The sequence below is a fragment of the Zalophus californianus genome, chromosome 3, assembly GCF_009762305.2.
Source record: "Zalophus californianus isolate mZalCal1 chromosome 3, mZalCal1.pri.v2, whole genome shotgun sequence".
NCBI lineage: Eukaryota > Metazoa > Chordata > Mammalia > Carnivora > Otariidae > Zalophus > Zalophus californianus.
Window position 1 is genome coordinate 189,221,141 of NC_045597.1, and position 20,463 is coordinate 189,241,603.

Consider the following 20,463-nt stretch of genomic DNA (forward strand, 5'->3'; position numbering starts at 1 on the left):
CACTCACACTGGAAACCATTAGCATAGTGGTGTGTTTCCAGGGGACCCCAGCTGGCACTGGGGGTGCACAAAGCACAACGTGGCTCTGTGTTACTGGACTGCTCCGGGGTCCACACTTCCCTGCCCTGCGGTTGTGTTGTGGACGCAGGTTCTAGCAGGCTGAGAGAGTCTCATCCACCTTTGCAGCTCTCCCAAGCCTTGAGCCAGCAGAGCAAAAGGGGCATTCCCTAAAAATGGAGTGGCCTGAAGTGAAGGCATCATTCTAGTTAAAGGTGATGAATTGGGCCTGTATGTTCAACTCTACCCACTGCCTGAAAATGTCATCCAAATAACCCAAGAAATATTAGGGTTAAAAAAAAACAACAAACCATCCTGGGACTCAAATACGTGTGTCAGCCTTGTACCAGAACGTGCGTGGGGATTCTGTACACCACTCAGGAGCTCACGGGTACCATGGGTAATTTCCCCCCAACTATTCTTTCGTATGATGGCAGCTGAAGCTCAGGTTCCATTGGTGTTCTTTTAAGGATCAGGCCCAGGCCTTTAGTGGAAGAAAATTCCCAAATTGTCCAATGAAATGAAATGTCTGTCTGATGAGTTAGAACCTCCCTATTCTGATTCCCATCTGCTCTCACAGGCCCCCCTGTCTGATTTCCACTCCAGCCGAGGTCTCCCCTCCTTCCTCTCCTCTGACCCTATTTTCCCTTGTACCACCTGACTAATTGATTACAGGTTTATTGCTTTGTTTCCCACCGCCCCTGCCCAGAGTGTAAACGCCAAGAGAAAAAGACGTTGTTCTTGTCATCTCATCTGCTGTGAGGTCTACAATGGCACCCAATGTAAGAGGCACCCAATAAATATTTGTGGGCTAAAACTCATCCAGTTTTCTTTCTTTCTTCCCCTCCTCTCCTCTCTCTCTCTCACCTGTTGGATTTAAACCAGGTGATTGCCAGCAGAGAGCAGGAGAGATGGCTGGCAGGGGGCTGCAGTCCTGCAGCTGGCTGGGGCAGGAGGCTAAGACCTCAGGATTTCCTATGCTAGTTTTAAGGGGCTTCTGTGGCTGCTTCCTGGGGGGGTGAGGGGAGGCTGCAGAGGGGGCTGGGTGCCCCTGCACTGCTTGTCTCAGCATGTCAATGGCCAAGGCAGCTGGAGGATCCCTCTCCAGATTTCTGAGTTGCTCTCATTTCTATTCCCAGCCGCCCAGCTTCCGCTTCCTGACCCGTTGGAGGCGGGGGGGGGGGGGGGGGGGGGGCTCCCTGCCCATCTGATTCACACCCAGAGCACAAAAATCCACTTCTGCCCCAGGCTTCACTCTTTATTCGTAAAAAAAAAATTCCTTTCGGGTTACTGTAAGTGTGCCTGTCTTTGGTGACACGTCATATGGATGGCTTTAATGTGCATCGTGAAAACCCGTATCTAGTGCTTCCAGAATATAAAAACGTGACAGGATCCAGTGGAATTGCCTCTGTGGAAATCAGGCAGTGCTGAGAGGCTATTTTTAAACTCTGTGTTCTGGTTGTTTGATGAGCTGCCTGTCTCCTGTGATTTCCTGCTAACTGCTGGGGCTGGAGGATGTTCATGTGCCCAGATTTGGGGTCCATGGAGCCACTGCCGAGAAGCCCCCCGGGTGGGGGGGGCTTGCACAGAAAGGGGGCTGGTGAGCAGGGACAGCTGGGGGTGGGACCGAACTTGGTGCTGAGCCACTGGGAGATGTTGCTAGGGCTACCGGAGCACCGGAGGGTGTCAAGGTTGCCGGGGTGGCTCCCCAAAGGCAGGGAGGCTTTGAGAGAGCAGATTTTCCTGGGACATCACACCAAAACACCTCCAGCCACTGGTAACCAGTCTGTTCTCCTCCTTCCTCTGCAGAGGGGAGGTCTGAATGTCCGCCCAAGCTGCGGCACTCACTTCGGGCTGCCCCCAAAGGACCCTTCGAGTGTGTCCAGTTGAGGGAGGGAGCCCTGGAGGCCCTCTGAGTGTCCTGTGGGAGTTAGCTATCCTGGGCCAGGACCCAGAGGTGGACACTGAGTAAGAAAGATCGAGTTGCTTTGTGTCCCTCCGCAGGGAGGCCGCCCCATGATAGGTCCCTCCCTCCCCCTCCTCCCTTGAGGCTTCATTTTTCCTCACAGTCCTTATCACCATCTGATATTCTAACACGGGTGTGTTTGTTTCTTTGCTGTTTGCCTGTCTTTCCCCATCAGAACATAAGCCCCACGGGGGCAAAGGCTCGTTTTTGTTCATTGCTATATTCCCAGGTCCTGCAACCACCCTTGGCATATGGTAGGTGCTCAATAAATATTGGTGGCCAGGGGAAGGGAGGGAGAGTAGTTGGTTTTTCCTTGAGTGACACCACCCTGTCCCAGAGAAGCTGAAAGACCTCCGCCATGTCCCTCCGTGGTCGTAGGCACCACCAATGCGTGGCCATCTGCCTTTAACAGCTCCATGGACGTCACCCTTTGCTGTGAGCCTCAGCCTGTTTCTCTGGTGCCCTGGATGGTGCCCTGATCAAGGTCTCCTCTGAACAGCAGGGCGAAGAGCATTCCAGCTGCGGGAACAAGACCCCAGAGGGTTCGAGAAGCAGAAGCTGTGAGTGACTGCGGGGACCCTAGGGCTGCTTCAGGGGGAGAGAGGGGAGGAGAGAGCTGTTAATTCTCCTCACGTGTCCTTGTGAACAGGCGAGGGAGAAGCCCTGAGATGTGCTGCCAAGCCACCCATGGTTCCAGGCTCTTCTCCTTATTCGGCTTCAGACCCTTCTCTTCCAGGGCCATAAGCATCTCTGCTCACTGTCTCCCACCAACGGGACAGTGGCTTTCTGGCTCATTTGCCTGGCCCCTTAGGACATTCCCCCGGGCTGCAGGCTCCCCTGGCCAGCTCTTTGCTCCCTACACAGGGTGGGTAGACATTCAATGACTATGCAATGGCTTTTCATGTGTGGACATAGCTAGCACAGAAAACCCCATTCCCACCGAGAAACCCTCTACTTGCTTTCCGACAATGACCTTTTTCCACTCAGTGCTTACCTTCCCTACTGAGGGCGGTCTGGCCAAGTTTGATGCTCTGCCCATTCAAAACCAGGTGTCCAAATGACTGCTCCCCTCGGGGTTTTCTTTAGAACAAAGACCGTTTCTCCCACTCCTCGTTCCCTCCACCCTTGGTGAACTGAGGCTCCTGAAGCCAGACTTCTGCACTCTGAATGGAAATCGCTCCATTAATGCACGTGCAAGTCCACACCATGCAGGGCACCTGCTTTTCTGGGACAACTGCCATCTGGAATTGGGCGACTTCCTCATTGTGCGCCTATTTCTGGACAAAGGAGAGGAGAATTGGATCAGAAGCAGGCATCCTCTCCCACATCCTCCAGCTGCCCGGCAGACCCAATGAAGATGCTCTTGCTCAGCCGGTCACCTGGCCACCAGGAGGAGGGCAACGTCCTGTGGATCAGCCGGCCAGACACGCAGGCAGGCCCAGAACAAATGTCCCGTGAGGTATTTGCGCCACCTTCCCCTCCTTGGTGTGTCCTGGGCTGGCTCCTCTCCTGGCTGGCAGCTCAGTGACTGCCGTGGGGTCCAGAGCCCCCATTTATCCCCACACTCTCTGGGGCAGAAAAGCCCCCCTGGAGCCCTCAGGGCCAGAGGGAAGCTGGAACTCCCATCTCCTGGGTCCCATGGCTCGCAGGCGGCTCTAGCCCCTCCCTGGACAGCAGCGGCGGGAGTGAGAGGTGGTCCCTGAGTGCTACCAGATCCACTCGGGTTCACTTGGGGAAGACTTCTACTTATCACAACCCATTTTGTTTGTTTTGTTTTGGTTTTGGTTTTCTTTTCTTTTCTTTTCTTTTTATTATGAAAAGGTAATGCCTTTAAAATAGTCCTCATCAGCATCCTCACAAGGAAAGGAAGTTGTAAATTGAGGTCTGACCAAGTCTTTCCATCTAGGGCTGGTTTAGGGACAGAAGAACTGGCTGCTTCGCTGGGGGAGGAAATGGGGGTGGGTGAAGAGGTTTGTCCTAGAGTGGGGGGCGCCTGCTCAGAAGTGGAGTCCACACAGACCGAGCTCAGGCAGGGGCCGGCTGGCACTGAAATGGGCCCCGGGGAGAAAGCCCACGTCCAGCTTTGTCTCCAGCACAGAGCACTGCACGCAGCAGAGCACAGCATTTCCAGCAGTAAACGCTTGGACAACAGAAAATTCCAACTCTGCTTGGAGTCTTGTTTTCTTTTAACAGGGTATTTTCACAGAAAACACTGGTTTGGAGTGATTTGCTAAAAAATATATCAAGCTCTGCTAGGCTTTTAATTGTCTTTAGAAGCACTTGTAAAAATGGTGCTATGTCTTGAATAATTTAAGATCTAAATGCAAAGAAAATTTAATCAAACTAGAGAAAATTGGAGACTATGGGGAGACCCTATAACCAGTGATAGGAGATCACTGGAGAGCCAAAGATGTATGTATATTCCTGGAGTATAATTGTATATTCTGGAGTATAATATAGGGAAACAGAACCCCATGCTTTCTTTCCCTTGCCTACAGCAGTAACGGTGTCTTTCCTCTGTTTGTCTTCTTTTTGAAATCTCAGCTACTGTGGCTCTGTGCTCTCAGTCTCTCTCACACACGGTCCTCCTCTGCCTCCTCCCCACCATCAGCAGACGCTGGAGGGACATATGTGGTGGTCCACCTGAGCCAAAGAGTAAATGGTGGTGGGGTGTGTGTGATACCCACGAGACCAGTGAGTGTTTCCTACATGATTGGTTGGTCAGGGAGCTGCGGCCTTAGTCCCCAGGGAGCCTTGGTGACCATATGACACGGTAGGGCTGGGGGGACTACACGAGGGAGTGGGTGGTACCTGTTCTTACCAATACTGATGGGCAACAGTTGCTCAGTTGAATGACTAGGAAAATGCCAGTGCCATTAAGCCTGAAGAAGCATTTGACTTCATTCCCAGTGGGACTGGTTGTGACGTTATGATCTCTGCGATCATGGTTTTCTCCCATTCACTGTCTTAGGCAATGGCGTGCCATCCTTCCAACTGTGTAAGCCAGAGACTCAGAGTTTATTCTTTCCCTCATGCCTCATAGGTAAGAGAACCACACAGTTTGTTGTCCAAACAAGGCCCCTTTGGGAAGGAAAAGGAGGGACCATTCAAGATTATGTTGGACCAATAGGCATAAACCAAGACTGTCCCAACAGATCGAGACTTATGCCCACCCAACCACAGCCAACCCGCTCCCTGGCCCTGTGGACTCTACCTCATACATGACTTGCGAACCCGTCCTTTTCCCCCACCGCTAGCACCCTGGCCCCCATTAGTCTTCTCTTCCCCGGGCTGAGGTCTCCCTACTCCCATACTTGTGTCCAGCCAAGGGATTATTTCAAATGCAAATCGAATCATTACAGTTCCTACTTCTCTCCTTTTAAGATTGTTTTGAGACTCCAATTTGCTCTTAGGGTAAAATCAGAAAAATCCAAAAGTTCTTTTTTTTAAGATTGTATTTATTTATTAGAGAGAGAGAGAGAGAGCTTGAGCAGGGGGTGTGGGGGGAGCAGAGGGGCAGATGGAGAGGCAAACTCCCTGCAGAGCAGGGCTGGATTCTAGAACCTGGAGATCATGACCTGAGCCAAAGGCAGACGCTTAACCCACCGAGCCACCCAGGCGCCCCCAAAGGTTCTTGGTGTGTTTCCTCCATGAGGATGCCTTCCAGCAAAGACAGGAGCCCTGAGTGCTCACCATTTTACCTGTAACAACCTCCCACATAAGGATGCTCACAGAATATCAGCTAAACGAACGAAGGAAGGAATCCATCAGATTTCTTGGGCCCACAGAACCTGCTCTGATGGAAAAGACTGTTTAATTACCTTGTGACGAAAAAGTCCCATTATTATATAACCCCAGTCTGGCTTCCACTGATGATATGTACCACCCTATGCCTACAATGTTTTGGTTTCGCCTGAGCTTCCAATACCAGTTTTACTGTTTGTGTGGTATCTTCCTCTTTCCCCCTCAAATTTCCTGTTCGTCCCAAATTGGAGGAGGGTATTATTCAACTTCAAACAAAACAAGAAACAGTTCATATTTTCTGTTTTTATTCTTCGAAAAACAAATTCTCGATTCCACTGAAACAATATATTTCTCTTCCAGAGAGCTAAGAGGAGAGCGAGCAAGAGGCAGAGGAGGGCCTGCCAATTACCAACATTGTTTCATCTTTATTTAATAAATGTTTCACAAAAATAGTAGTGTTGTAGCAGATAGAAACAAACGTTACTATTACTTAACAAAGGATAACAGTAAAAGGTATTATTACCAGAAATCTGCCTAACATCTAAAGGAAATAGAAACTTTTTAAAAAGATTTATTTATTTATTTATTTATTTATTTATTTATTTATTTGACAGAGAGAGACACAGCGAGAGAGGGAACACAAGCAGGGGGAGTGGGGGAGGGAGACGCAGGCTTCCCGCGGAGCAGGGAGCCTGATGCGGGACTCGATCCCAGGACCCTGGGATCATGACCCGAGCCGAAGGCAGACACTTAATGCCTGAGCCACCCAGGAGCCCGGAAATAGAAACTATTTTATAACTCCGAAGCACACATTTGGATGTTAGTAGCATTCTACGGAGTAGGTTGAACACATGCTCTGTGGTTCGTGTTCATGCATGTGCTCTTAAATACCAAATACATTCATAGCATTTAGGTTGAGGGTGGGGACGGAATTTAGCAGAAATGGGCATCTAAATAATGCATGGCTGTGGCTCCAAGGTAAGAGTCTGTTGTCAAAACTGTCTAAGAATAACTAAAGTGCTTTTGATAGGAAAGGTTTGGGGCAATATTTCTTTACATACTGTGCTCAGTTTAGCATGGAGAAAAACCACACATTCACTGGGTGTTTCCCCTTGTGAGAGCCAAAGCTTTTCCCATCAAAAGCCTAAACGTTGCTCTGTATCTCCAACTACCGCTTTAGTGAGGAAGAAACCCATCAACAGCAACACGTGGAGCAAAGCCAAGCAGAGGCTAATAACTCTAGCTTCCTGGTGATCTCTTTTGACTTGTCTCCTGTCCAGACATAGTGGCCATTGGTATATGCAGGTCCCACCAGAGTGATACAATGCGCATCTTAAGCTTTATCATCAAAAAAAAAAACCGCCAAAAAGAGATCAAAAAATTAAATGTCCTTGATGGCCACTGATAAGGTCTGAAGAATGGCGCCTGGAGACATCAGTTCCTAATCCCCATCCCTTGGGAATTGTGACTTTATTTGGAAAAAGGGTCTTTTCCAATGGATTGAGTTAATGATTTTTAGATGAGGAGATCATCGTGGATTATTGGGGGGACCTAAAAGGCAATCACTGGGGGCCTTAAGAGAAAGAGGTAGAGGGAGATTTTACTCACCGACGTGGAGAAGCCCACGTGACCACGGAGAAAGAGATGGGAGTGATGCAGCCCCAGGCCCAGAATGGCCAGAAGCCACCAGAAGCTGAAGGACGCAAGGGATCCATTCTCCCCTCGAGCTTCGGGAGGGCACATGGTCCTGCCGACGCCTTGATGTTGACCCAGAGAAACTGATTTCAGACTTCTGGCCTTCAGAATGGCGAGAGGATAAATAAACCTCTGTTTTGAGCTGCCACGTTTGTGGCGATTTGTTCCAGCAGCCACAGCAAAGAAATAGAAAAACTGACTTGTCTCAGGCAGGGTTCTTAGGTGGCCAGCAAGGCAAATTCCCTCTGGCTAATCACCTTAGTAGGAAAGCAACTCGGGTCTCCATGCCTTGGAGAGCGTTAAGAATTGATGGTGTTTAGTAGGGCAAGGCTTCTCTCTGGGCAGAAGCTCCCACTGATGTGTTGTCAGCAGGTTACGAAGAAGTGATAAAGCTCCCGCAATGTGTTCTTTCTTTATCAGGTATGTTTTACGTATCAGGCACTACTCGAAGACCTTTACGTACCTCTTAATCCTTCTGAAAGCCTGGGATGGCCTGGCTAAGCCACTCATCTAAGGTGACACAGTGACTGGCTGAAGAAATCCCAGGATTCCTACCACATCAGACCTTTGTCCATTGCCTCAACCTGGCTCCTTTTTAGAAGTGCGAATAAGATCTGTTTAACACTGAACTCTGAGACAAGGGGAACAGAGAGCCAAGATTTAATGGGATTTCTAAAATCCCAGTTCTCCATATTCAGATGTCCTCAAACCATGGAAGAAAACCTCATGCTTCAGGAGCTTTTAGCATTGCATGAGTCATGCATTCGGGACTTTACCACCGGCCTGATGCCTTTCTGCCGACTCAGGGCTTCCATGAGCATCCTCTTGAAGATTAGGGAGGTGCCTCTAGATCCAGCCTGACCTGTAATCCAGTCCTTTACTTATGCGTGCCTCTCGGTTTTTCCATCTCCTCCTCCTGTTAGCAAACGGAACGTGCACTGTTTTAGAGAATCAAGCCTCACCACGAAGGGCTGATATTGAGCGTGGATATTCTGCTCTAACAGCCCCAGACCTATTTCATCTCAGTTAGAACTTGACAGCGAGTTCTCCCGGTGAGGTCCCTCCCTGAGCCCGTCAGCAGCCCAGGGTTTATGAATCACCCCACCAAAGGCTTCTGCCGCCGCACCACAGCAAACTAAACAAATTCTTTCCACGTTAGCCGGAGGGTTAAAAAAAGAAGTGTGCTCTACAGGAGATATAATTTTGAACCGAGCCCTAGAAAGAGAATAAAAAGGAAGCCAGACCTCAGTCAACCATGTGCAGAGGGGCCAAACTGACTTCCTTGCTTTGTGACTTCTGATGTGGCAGCCTCCAAGGAGGGGCTTTCCACAGAAAGCTGGGGGGTCCAGGCCAGAACGTAGGGGCCAAGGTGCAGAACTCTCTCGAATGTGGCCAAGGACTGAAATTCACTGCCAGGAAGGCTGTTGCTCTGAGTTCTGTACGAAAATGCCCCCTTGCAGGGGGTGGAGCTGGGAGAGGGGCTCCCCCATCTTCTTGCACCTCTCACCCCTTCCTCCTCGTATTCAGTTACTGAGTCCCGAGGCTTCCAGCAGGCTCCACGAAGCTGCGAAGTCCAAGCAAGGTGCACCAGTGGCCCAGACCAGCAAACATCTGACAGTCTTCAGACTGAAGGTGAGGGTTGAGAGAGCAGCCTGGCCTTCCTCTGGGGGAAGGTGGAGGGACACACTGAGGGGCTTTGAGTCTGTACTCTGTCTTAGCGGATTCCTCTCTGCACTCGAGCTTGTGTGCCCTCAGCAAAACAGAAGACCTACGTAACAGAACCTATGCTCCTTGGGAGGCCATGTCCTAACTGTCGGTCTCATGCCCCTAGGGGGGCTCCTGCGTGGTGCCATTGCACCCTATCTGGTGTCTCTGTCCCCTCCTACCCCCAGGGCCTCTGAGCCCAGGCGCACCTGGCTCCTCCCTGCCCCAGACTGCTCTCCCCCTCCTCTTCCTCCCTCAGAGAACCAGCAGAGGTTGGCTCTCTCCTCTCTCGCTCAATGCTGTATGGCGGACAAGGCACAGAACGGTTGAATTCCCATTGACTCCCAAGTTCACCTCTGAGCCACGGGCAGTACCTTTTAAATGCAGCGAGGAGTTTAGCAGAACCTTCTTCTTGTCCAAGTGACAATATTTGCAGTGATTTAAAAAAAAAAAAACAACTCAGCAATTAGAAGGTCAGGAAAATTCCGTCTTGTAGGAGAATCGTGATGTACTGGGTTGAACGGTGCTCCCTCCAAAAGGCCTGTCTACCTGGAAACCTCAGAATGTGACCTTATTTGGAAATCAGGTCTTTGTGGATGTAATTCATTAAGGAAGGTCGTCCTGGATTTAGGGCAGGCCCGATATCCAATGCCTGGTGTCCTTATAAGAAGGCCATGTGAGGGCACAGAGAACACACAGAGAAGAATGCCAGGTGACCACACAGACGGAGATTGCAGTGATGAGTCTGCAAGCCAAGGAGCACCAACGGTTGTTGGCATCCCCCAGAAGCTAGGAGCTGCCTGGACTAGACGCTTCCTCGGAGCCTCCAGAAGGAACCACGCCTGCCCACACCTTGATTTCGGATTTCTGGCCTCCAGAACCGTGAGAGAATAATTTCTGTTGTTTTAAGACACCCAGTTGGTGGTGATTTGTCATGGCAGCCCTGGAAAACTCATACACAGGGTCGTCAGACGCATGGGCTATGTCCCACACCACAGTGGATTTCTTTTTTTCCCCATTATCTCACAAAGCCCACAACCACAGAAAGGGACCACCACAATGACTCTCATCCCCGACTGTCGGTAACGCAATGCTGAAGGCAGCATCACTCACCCGAATTGGATGGCCTGAGAATTTTCCAGTCTGTAAGAAACAGCATTTTCGTGACTGAAAATGGTATTATAGGACAGTGGGGATCCTTTTTCCTTAATTCTAGTCATTTGGTGGCTGAAAAATCTTTTGCAGCAGAAAATTTAAGTGAGAGCTTGAATGTTTGATTTTTTCCAAGGTTAGGAGCATGTTGGGGCCTCCTGTCTGGGGACCTCACTGGCTTTTGCATCTTGCAAGTACCCCCACCTGCTGAGTTGGGGGTAACAGAAAACCCTACAGGAAAGAGCCATGGGCCCGAGGCACAGCTCGGGCACGTCTTTGGGCTGCTGAAAGGGAAAGAACAGTGTTGGACAAGGTGACTTCACCTGCAATGAACCGAAGCTGTTGGACAGCACACCCCCCCACCTCCTCTCCCCCACACCGGCTGCCCCAAACCCTGGCCCTTTAAACTCATCTCTTCGCAAATCCAGACCCAAGCAATCAGCTCTGTGTGTGTAAATTTTCCCATTTTATAGACAAGAGGGTGGGAATTCAGTGGGGTTGAAATTCTTCCTTTCAAAAACCTGATGAGCTTCTCTGGAATGCCAGCCTTCCGGAAGCTTCTCTGCTCAGTGCCTGTTAATCCTCTATTGAGAGCTGATAATGAGGTTGGGGTGTTTTTTCTTTAGATGGATAAAAGGAGCATTACTTTCTTTTTTTTCTGGCCTGTAATGTCTAGGCAAGTTATTTTTTTGCCCATTAAAATGTGTCGTTGTTTACCATATTGGTTTTCATGTTTCACAAGATGATTAATAATTGCACTTTCTTTGTTTAAAAAAAACAAGTAGGGGGGATGCTTCTCCCCTCAGACGATTGAGTGTGTCCTGAAGATAAGCCTGACTCAAAGTTCCACACTCTTCTTTCTTTTCTCTCCTGTTTGTTTTCCTTCTCAGCCTGAGTCTGTGAAGCTGACTTTGCACCTGCTGCTGAAGCAGATGACATATTACTGTCCCAGCTAAAGCAAACAGTGCTTGCGTTTGGTTTTAATGTGACCACCTCCGATGGACGGATGGGCTGAGAACACTCAACAGAAGCTTTTTTTTTTTTTTTGCTTCCAAAATTCCTTTGAGGCAAGTAGAGGTAAACATTTTCACCCTCAGCCAGCCGAGGAAATGTAGTAGAACAGGATTAGTGAGGAAGGGGGGGTGGGGGACAAGAGCCTCTGGAATCCTTTTTGTGCTTCAATAAAAGGTCACAAAGCCCTCTGTGTTCTCTGCCTCCTGAGGGTCCAGACCAGAATTCCTTCTTATCTGAGTCATCTGGCCCCGCCCTGTCCACTGGGCGCAGGTGATGAGTGAGCATCTGAAATGTGGCTGCTGTGAACCCAGGTGTTCTCTAAATATAAAGTTGGTGCCAGGTGTCAGAGACTTAGTACCAAGCATACGGCATTAATAGTATTTTTGAGGGGCGCCTGGGTGGTTCAGTCAGTTAAGCGTCTGCCTTCGGCTCAGGTCATGGTCTCAGGGTCCTGGGATCAAGCCCCGCATCGGGCTCCCTGCTCAGCGGGGAGCCTGCTTCTCCCTCTTCCACTCCCCCTGCTTGTGTTCCCTCTCTCGCTGGGTCTCTCTCTGTCAAATAAATAAAGTCTTAAAAAAAATAATATTTTTGAGTGGATTGCCCCCTGAGACACAGAGCATTTGACTTTGCTTTTTGTTGATTATCTGATTTGCAGACTCCTGGAAAGCAGGCCTCCCAACGTACAGCAAAGGATGCAGATCTCCTGACACCCCACGCGAAGCCGAAGGGGTCGGGGCCAAACGCGGTTGGAAAGAGCCCCGGCAGAGTTCCACTGGGGATTTGAAAAGAGGTGAGCAAATACAGGGCTCCTGAGTAAAGTCTTGCAAAGAAGAAACGTGTCTAATTTTGTCACTGTGGCATTTCAGAAATGTGTGCCCGCAGGACTCCTACCTCGTCCTTTTTAAACTTGGCCTCACAGCAGTGATGGTGTCAAGCAAGTACTATTCAGCAGGTCCAGCAAGCCTAGTGTGTAAGGACTTGAACAGCTGCATGGGACAAAGGAACACCCTGTGGAAAAGTGGTGCAAAGCCTGAGACCCTCAGTCCAAAGGTAAGAACTCTATTTAATCGATGGGTTACAGTAAGAGCGTGTTGGGGCCTCCTGTCTGGGGACCCCACTGGCTTTTGCATCTTGCAAGCATGGCCCAGCTGCAGTGCCAGTCCGTCCCCTTGCCTGTGCATCCCAGTAGGAGCTCCTACACCTCCCTTTAAGCACCTTAAAATCAATGAAAGGAACACTATAGCAGTAAAGAATGAAGAGGAGTTTTACATTCAAAATCATTTTGTTGGCTCGACATCTTTCTCAACCACAAATAAGGTCGGGTAAGTAGAGATGACCATCTCCGTGTCACAGAATGAGTCTTTAGGCTGAACCTCTGTGGGCTTGCATGTCATGGGGCCTTTTGAATCTTAAAAGCAGAGCTGGTGGAGGGCGCGCGGTAGACAGAGTCACCACTAAGGACGGCAGGTGGAAATTCAAGCCCCGGTTAGGAGGGGTGATTTATAAACCTTGCGGAGGGTCCTCTGCAGGCATTTCAAATATCCCAAGAGGACCTGTTGGCTTCATCTCCTTTTTTTTCCAGCGCTGGGCTAAGAGGGAGGTGTGCACTGTTGGGTTAAGAAATGGAAAAGCAGTGCATTGGAATTCTTTCTTCATATCCTGAAGTTCGCTTGTATTTTTGAAAACAAACAAACAAAGAACAGTTTTATATTTGGTTTTATAGTTAATAAGTGTAATTGTTAAAATAGGGAGGACAAAAATCATTGTTCAGAGGATTCATACTTTTGCCTTTCTAATGCATATACAGATATTTTTAAAATTTTTTTCTAGTTGACTTTTACTTCCCCAAGATCTGAACAGAATTGAAAGATGAAAGACCATGGTGCTGTCTGATCACGCATGCTTCTCTCTGACAAGCTTGGAGACATTTGGGCTCATGGTTCCTTCCCATCTGATTTATTATGCTCTTTGACTTTGGGGCAACATCCCACAAACTCAACTCTTAATTACATAGGCTCTTTCTGGGTTGTGAACAAAACAACGAATGCTCTTTCCTCCCCATATGGGTTGAAACGTCTGGAATGATGTCCAGATTTACCACAATACTGTGGGCTGGCTGGTTTACCTCGTGGCGCTGCCGTCTGCCCAAATGTTTTGGTGCCTCATGTTGTCTAACCCCCGGGCACCCTATGGCCTTCCAGCTCACAACCTTCCCTTTCCTCAACAAGTGTCCCCATATGGCAGTCCTGTGGGTGACCCAGCCATCTCACGGGGCTTGAGTCCCGTGGCTCTAGCTTCCTTCCCCTTTGTGTCATTTCAGGACTCATATTCATGGCTAAACCAAGGATCTCGTGATGGGCTGAACTGCACCAGCTCCAGTGTCTTGCTCACTTCCCACAGATGAGGCCAACCATGGGGTAGTCACATCTTATCAGCTTTTATGAGGGGACAGTGGTACAGTCAACAGCAAGATGGCAGAATCCTGTTGTCCCTGTGTTGGGTAAACCTCCTAAGAGCTTCCCTAAGAGGGAAGATGGGTTTGAAATCCTTGAATGAATTCATGCTCTTTTCTTGAAATACACTGAGTGGTAACTTCCTGGAGAGCAGGGTCCCTGCCTTATGCTGGTTTTCCTTGTGCCCGTTTGAGCCCCTTGCATGGATTTGAGGATCTTGGGTATTGAGTTCATTGCTGGGACAGAAGAAAGGTCTTTGGATGCTTCTTGTTGAGTTCTGTTTCGGTTCCCTGGTACACAGACATGAGGGTGGCGGGGGGGGGGGGGCATGAAAAACTAAGCAGACTCTTCATTGGTGTCAATTTATACTGTTTTTCATCTGCCTGGGGACAATGGTATCTGTTCCAAAGGGACAGAATAGGAAATTTAATTAATGTGTTTAAAATTCAAACCCAAAATACTAGGATGTGTGACCCTGACGAAAACTAGCTCTTTGAATCCAAATTCACAAGAAAATTATTTGTATCAGGATGAGGATGAGTTTATCTATTGTGTTTGATGGAATTTGCCTGAGGAAAGAACCAGCCCCCCTGCTAGATGTCAGTCCAACACTGAATTGCAGGTTAAAACCTGTTGGATAATTACAGAATTGAGGCATTATGGTCCTCACCCTTCCTAAGGGGCATTTTAATTCTCTATAATGGATCCATTGCCTTTATTCTCCTTCAAGGAGTTTTCACACCTACAACCTGGTCTGTTCCATCTCTTGGAATCAGAGTGTTTCTGCCCTTTGGCAAAGCTGGTTGCAAAGGCTTACTGTTTTTTTTCTTCAGATTCAATGTCAACTGCTGCTTATTCAATTTCTAAATAAGCAAATATATGTGTGTGTGTGTTTGCATAGCTTTATTGATCTATAATTTACATATCATAAAAATTTGATATTTTGCATAAACACGAGTACACAATTTAATAGTACTTAGATTTATGGAATTGTGCAGCCACCAGCACAACTCTGTTTTAGAATATTTCCAGCCCTCGGAAAGCTTCCTCTTACCCCCTCCCAGTCAATTCCCATGTTCACCCTTCCCCTGGGCAACCCCTGGTCTGCCTCTGTCCCTGGAGATTTGTTTTTTCCAGACATGTTGTATAAGTGGAAAAATATAATCTGTAGAGTTGTTTTCTGTCTTTTTATTTCATTTAGCATTATGTTCTTGAGGTTGGTCAAGTTGTAGCATGCATCATTCCTTTTTACTGCTGAATGTATTCCATTGTGTGGACGTACTACATTTGGTTGAGAAAAGCATATTTTGAATAGAAACTGACACCAGGATAGATAGGTTGGGAGTCCAGAGAAAATCTGAGACACGTCACCTGCTCTGAAGGCCCTCAACATTGCTTTGGAGAGGTAAAATGAAGACATATGGAGCAATAAAAGAAAAATTTGTAGTTATGAGAGGTGAGGATGTTAACTAGACTCATGGCGATCATCTCACAATATATACAAATATCAAATCACAATATATACCAATATCAAATTGTACACCTGAAACTAATCCAATGTTATATGTCAGTTATGATAAGGAAAATCTGTGTCCTAAGATGGCAAACCAAGCCAGCGAGAGAGTCCCAGTCCTTGCCCCGGGGCTCTTCCTCGTTCTTCTCCCTGCCCACCTTCCCGCGTGCACCAATCCGGGTTCTTCTCCCTGCCCCGCTTTGTGCACGTGCCAAAAGTGCCAAGTATGCAGAAGTAGAAACATATAAATTTCCCCCTTTGTGCTCAGGGCTCAGAACTTTGGAGACCACTCTCCTCTGAGCCCACTGACGTTAAATAAACCTCCTATCCTCCAAGATCTCCGAATGCCGCTTGGTTCTTCCATGGTGTGATCCAGTCCAGGTTCCATAACAGTTACACCTCGCTAAAAAAAGAAAAAGACCTGGAAGAGAAAAGTAACATTAAAAAGTAGTGTTTAAGACAGAGACTGGCAGAGCGATGGGACCTGGAGTGCAGTGGAGAAAGTTTGAGTCAGAGACATCAGTTGGATGATTCTAGAACAGATTCTGATGAAGGACTGAGGAGAGGAATGCAGAGGGGCTGTCTGGCCCAGACTCACTATGGCCACTCTCCCCCAGGCTCTTCCTCGCCCCCCACACACGTGGGGGGTGCTCACAGGCCTGAAGATGCACCAGCCTTCCCCTCCTCAAGGCCCCACTTGCTGCTGGAGCCCTGGAACAGCTCTCACCACTCCCCCCCCACTCCTTAAGGCATCCACCCTGTCATTCACTACCTCGTCTCCCTACTCATGTTCTTCACGAGCACTTACCATTTAGCGGAAGCCGTGATGATCTCACTTTCCTGTTTCTTTTCTACCCCAAGTCTCAGGCTTCTACCTTCCTTATTTCTTAGTTAATCCCTGTGTCCGGTACAGTGCCTCGCTTAACTCAAAAACTATTTGTTGAATGCATGCAACTTGCACGTGAGACATTGCACAAGGAAAGTAGCGAGGCTTTAGACAATGAAGAGGTTGGGTCAATTAAAATTCTCAGTAAGCCTGGTGCTATCATCAAAGACAGGGCAATTGGGGGCCTGGCGGGGGCTTCTGCGGCAATGTGGGGAACTCTGCGTAAACACATGGCATCTCTGCTAATGTGGTGGACGATCACCAGAAAGAGCCCAGTAGGAGACAGAGGACAGGAACAGAGAGAAGACAGTCAGGATGGAGAAAAGGGGAGAGCAGGTATATTTCGTATGACAGAAAAAATAGAAACCACCCAGAGGGTAGATGGACCCCAAGAGAGCTGCAAAGGAAGGGAGCAAGGGTCAAGGCCAGAGGGGCGAGGTAGTACATCCACAGAGGTGTGAGGAACAGGAATAGGCCTGGTGCTCCTTCTCCCTGGCAGCTTAAGCCCATCACAGCCCCTGCATATCTTCCAAGCTGCATAGACCTCTACCCCCACCTTATCTGCTCTGAAACTTTACAGATTACTTAAGAGCTAGCAGGAACTTATAAGGCATTTTGTCCAATGTCCTTATTTTGCAGATGAGAAACTTTGAGAGAGAGAAATGCTTACACAGTTAGTGGCAGAGGTAGGTCTGTAATCTGACTCCCCGACTTCTCAATACAGTCTCCTCTTCATTTCTCCGTATTTCTTAGACTTTGAATTAAAACAACCATATTCGGAATATCCCAAGCATCTGTCTAATGTCTGTAAGATTCATTCCTCTCAGTTTCCTGGCAATCCCTGGGGAGAGAAAAAAGTGGACACAGAGTGACATGCAATTATTTCAATATTGGAACCATGTTTTGAGGAATCCAGTAAGCCAAGTGAAGAATCTAAGGTGGTCCACAAACTATGATTAAACAGGATCTTTTCTGCATGATTGACACCGAATCCAACTTTGACAGTGAGCTAACAATCCAGGGGAGCTAGTTATCTTGATTTTAATAAACCCCAGAGACTGGGCTTCCGGCATTGGCTACTTGACAGAGTCAACTAATGTGAAATGCCTCCAGCTACAAATGTCTAAAAATGTTAAATAAAATATGACAAAGTTTATTTAAAATATGTAATTGAATTAACAAACAAGAAAGAGAGACCCTCGGATGCTAGAGGCAAAGAGGGAACCAAAGATCAATATAGCGTGATTTGCAGTCATAGTCAGGAGAAGTGGGAGTAGGGAGTTAATCCACCCAGAAACACACCCTGCTACCCGAGCCTTTGTTCTCACTCGGTGAAGACAGTACATGAGATTTGGGGTAGAAATTAGAACTCAGACCTCTGCATAAAGCTGAGATTCTTGAAACTCAGCCCCCTTAATGAAGAGGACACAAAAAACTCCACCCACCAACGAACCTCTGTCTAGGGCTCTGAAAAGGAATAAAGTAAGTCTGGGTTGATATTATCTATGTGGTGCAGCAATCCCAAGGTTGAGCTTGTAACATATAAATTGATCCTGCATTGATAATACCCCCGGAAGTGATTCAAGACCTTGAGATAATGGAATTATCCGGGAAAAAAAACCCACAAAAAAATCAGTATGCTCAAAGCTATGAAAGCACTTTTACAGAAGGGATGGACTATTAGGAAGGATAATGCATGTTGAAAACAGAACAAACTGATTGGTAAAAGAAATGTTAGAAATGTGAAGGGTAGTCTGAATGGAAGATAGAACAATCAATGATTCAGTTAAGCTCCTGTTCCTAACCTGTGACTAAATGTTCCTTTCATCTTTTAGTTTCATTAAAGCTCATTTAAAAAATTATCCCAGGGAAAGCCTGGCTGGCTCAGTCAGTAGAGCATCCGACTCTTGATCTCGGGATCATGAGTTCAAGCCCCACACTGGGTGCAGAGCCTAGTTAAAAAAAGAAAAGAAAAGAAATTAATACAAATAAATCAGTAATCACAGTAAGCATGAACAAAGATACCTCAATAGTTAAGAGTCATATTAGCTCAAATTCTAGAGCAGGTTGTTTTCTCCTTTCTATCGTTCAGAGGAACTCGTAAAATACAATCTGTTGGTGCACTATGCGGTTTTGAGCAGAGAGCACCCCGGCAAGAGTCGGATCTGACACAGTTGAGTTTGCTACGGCCGCTCGGAGGCTCGGAGTCATGGACGATGAACTACGTGAAGTCAGGAACTGGCTCCAGCATTTTCTGGTTTTGTAACCATGGGCAAGCTCCTGAGTTTCTCATTTGTAAAACTAAGGGGATTTCTTCCCCTTCACCTCATCACTTGACACAGTCCCATTAAAAGACTAACGTGGGAAGACCATAATCAAGTTCTACATAAAAACCCAAGTTCCGAGGTCTAAACGACCATCTAGCTGTTCGTTGCTAGAAGGCAACAAGTGACTCTTGATATTTTTCAGTCTTGCTTTTACCCACCATTAAAAACCATCCTGGCCCTATCAGGACACCTTAGAACCAGTTTTGTTTTTGTTTTGTTTCTGTTTCTGTTTTTGTTTTGTTTTTAGGGGGGGAAAGAGAGGAGGGGCAGAGGGAGATGGAGAGAGAATCTCAAGCAGACTCAGTGCTGAGTGCAGAGCCCTACTTAGGGCTTGCCTATGACCCTGAGATCATGACCTGAACCAAAATCAGGAGCCGGACTCCCAACCAACTGAGTGCCCCAGGCGCCCCAAGGACACCTTAGAACCAGTTTTAATTTACATGCCACTTTCCTCTCTTTGCATTGCAAATCCACAGGAATTTGCAGCACAAGACTCTAGTTTGCCAGTCCTGGGTCATTCATTCGTTCATCATTTACGAATCCACCCATAGGACATGCTGCTGAATCCACGCGGCAGGTTGAGGAGGTCAGTATGCCAAGGCCCCTATCCCCACACATGTAGACCACTTCGCTGCCAAACCTGAGTGCCACTGAGGGGCCAAGGTAGGGTGCGGGGTTGGGGGGAGGGGGGCAGGGACAGTCTGCCTCCCAAGCCTCTGCTCCTCCTCCCACGTCTGTGTTCCACGTTCTGCAAAAGATCATCAAAGACTGGGGGAAACTTGATTAGCTTGTTTATCCACAAGTGTGAGCCTCAGTACATCCTAACTTCCCCTAGAAGTTCTTCTTTCCTTTAATTGGCTAAGTTCCTCTGGGAGTTCATCCTGACCAGTCAGTTCTGCACCTACAGCACACAGCCCGGAGCAGCCTGCCCCTCTGCATGGACACGCCAAGTTTTATGAGAAATAAATCAATCCTACCTTCGGAACTGAATCGATGAGCCCCGTCTGCCAGTGCCTGACCGTGTCATAGGACCTTCCTATAGCTGGTTTGGCCTTTCTAGAAGGAACTGGGTGAGGGTGGGCAAATGTCATAGAGTGCAGATACTGAGTTAGGGCAGCTTCCTCAAAGTTCAGATCCTATCTCGTTCTTACTCAAGTCTTCTCAATCTGCAGAATTCGCTGGAACCACCAGCGAAAGCTTACAGAAGGGACTGATAGTCCAGAAACAATCTGCTTATAAAATAGGAAGGAAAAAAAACCTTCGCAATTTCAGTTTCAAGAAAGGTCTCTCTTATGAGATCAGACTACATTCCTACAGAGTTTAAGTGAGTCATTATAAACACAGGACAAGTGTCAGCTCCGGGTGTTATAAACTTGCTATGTACAAGTATTGCCCAGAACCACTGTACATGTGATGAACCATCCCCCCTCACACGAGCTTTCTTTCTCATTGCTTTTAATTAGGTTTGCAGCTTGTTTAGAAATCCCAAGTTCTTAGCAGATTTTAAAGGAAAATGAACCTTTTAGAAACCTTAAAATTCATTTCTTTAAAAATAAACAGATTTAAAGGTGTTAGTTATGGGGCATAATCTTTCATGGTGATTTTCAATTTATAATAGAAATAGCAGAAATGTAGGCCCTTCCACTTCAGAGTATAGGAGCGTACGTGTTAGAGCTGAGTCCAGGGTGGAATTCCCCTACTGGGCTCCTCTAGAAATTGGAAACAAAATTTTCCCATCTCAGAGTTAGGTTTTAAAACCCATACTGACGGATCAGAGCAGACACAGTGTCAGTCACCTTGAGGGACCGGCCAGGAAGAAGTCACTGCCTTCAAAGAGGGATTAGTATTTCCAAGGGATGTGTCTGGGAAAGCACCTTGCCTCGTCGCTCACTCCCTTAACACCGCAGTAGGGAATTCATGGATCAGGCTGAGGGGAGTTTCCAATTCACTTG

The 20,463-nt window shown here is 47.7% G+C and overlaps 1 long non-coding RNA gene across 4 annotated transcripts; it reads left to right on the forward strand.

The window, feature by feature from the left end:
• Positions 1–11,557: 11,557 nt before the first annotated feature.
• Positions 11,558–13,928, forward strand: LOC113920845. Of its 4 annotated transcripts, none has more exons than XR_003519396.1 (4): positions 11,558–11,602; positions 11,988–12,122; positions 12,199–12,382; positions 13,653–13,928. It is a non-coding gene; the product is annotated as an uncharacterized LOC113920845 (long non-coding RNA). The 4 variants fall into 4 exon arrangements; XR_003519394.1 differs by having other exon boundaries at positions 11,589–11,643; XR_003519393.1 differs by having other exon boundaries at positions 11,593–11,672.
• Positions 13,929–20,463: the final 6,535 nt, after the last annotated feature.